General features: G+C 29.1%; 1 protein-coding gene across 3 annotated transcripts in view; it reads right to left on the reverse strand.

The window, feature by feature from the left end:
• The window catches only part of LOC107581874 (cyclin-I-like), a 7,797-nt gene that overhangs the window by 3,140 nt on the left and 4,145 nt on the right, over window positions 1-512 (reverse strand). The window lies entirely within an intron of this gene.

Genomic DNA, 512 nt, shown 5'->3' on the forward strand with positions numbered 1-512 from the left:
TTATTAGTACTTATAAAGCACATATTAATGCCTTATTCTGTATGATCATAGTTTAGATCCCTTAATCCACCCAGTCCCTAAACTTAACTACCATACTAACCATTAAGAAGCAGCAAACTAGGAGTTTACTGAAGCAAAAGTCACAGTTAGGAAATAGTGAGAACTAGACCTTAAAATAAAGTGACCCCAAAAAAATCTTACTGGTAGCATTTGGAATAGGTACTAGTATCTAATAAATGTGTATTAATATTTATCGAGTAAGTACTAGAGTCTATTGAGTAAGTACTAATATCTAATGAAAAAAAACACTAGTATCTTTTAAAAATGTATCAGTGTTTAAAGAATAAGCACTAGAAGCTAATGAATATGTATTAGTACCTAATGGAATAGATACTAGTAGCTTAAAAAAAAAATAAAGATACTAGTATGCTTAATGATTAGTAGGGATGTAATGTTGCGGCAAATTTCACAAAGAAATGTGCAACATTTTGTATGAGAAACAAAAAAAAAAA

This window comes from Sinocyclocheilus grahami, unplaced genomic scaffold (genome assembly GCF_001515645.1).
Source record: "Sinocyclocheilus grahami isolate Dianchi unplaced genomic scaffold, SAMN03320097.WGS_v1.1 scaffold39.1, whole genome shotgun sequence".
Classification (NCBI taxonomy): domain Eukaryota; kingdom Metazoa; phylum Chordata; class Actinopteri; order Cypriniformes; family Cyprinidae; genus Sinocyclocheilus; species Sinocyclocheilus grahami.